The sequence below is a fragment of the Trypanosoma theileri genome (genome assembly GCF_002087225.1).
Source record: "Trypanosoma theileri isolate Edinburgh chromosome Unknown TM35_Tth_49_V1, whole genome shotgun sequence".
Classification (NCBI taxonomy): Eukaryota; Euglenozoa; class Kinetoplastea; order Trypanosomatida; family Trypanosomatidae; genus Trypanosoma; species Trypanosoma theileri.
The window spans coordinates 1-501 of record NW_021639891.1 but is presented as its reverse complement, the minus strand read 5'-3'; positions in this window follow the sequence as shown (position 1 = coordinate 501).

Sequence of the window (501 nt, the reverse complement as noted above, 5' to 3'; positions counted from 1 at the left end):
TTTTTATATACGTGCGTCCCTCTACCACTTGAAATTCATCCAGTTGCTAGTTCCCAATTCTAGAAATCTTGAATGGGGCACAGAGTCACAACGAAAAGGGTAGTGAGGAAATCACAACCAAGAAACACCAAAAACCACACACACTGTGCAATAGAAAAAAACACAGGAGTGCTTCTTTGTAGAACCAAATCACACACTGATCAATCAAAACAAAATAGGAAGATAAAAACAATATAGTGAGTCACCTCACCTCCTCAGTGTACACCATAAATATGTATGCTGCAATGTTTGTGTTATTTGTTTTTCACCACACCTCGCCTTACTTCTATTTCCGTATCACTCTTAGGCTACAGCAGCTTCCCGCATATCATAAAATGCGGAAAATAATGGTACACAAACATTAAAAATATGAAAGTAGAAGAACCGTATCCCTTTTATAATCATTTGCCCAACTATCCTGCTCCATCAATTGAACAATCTGGTATTCGTCCTACCTTGAGA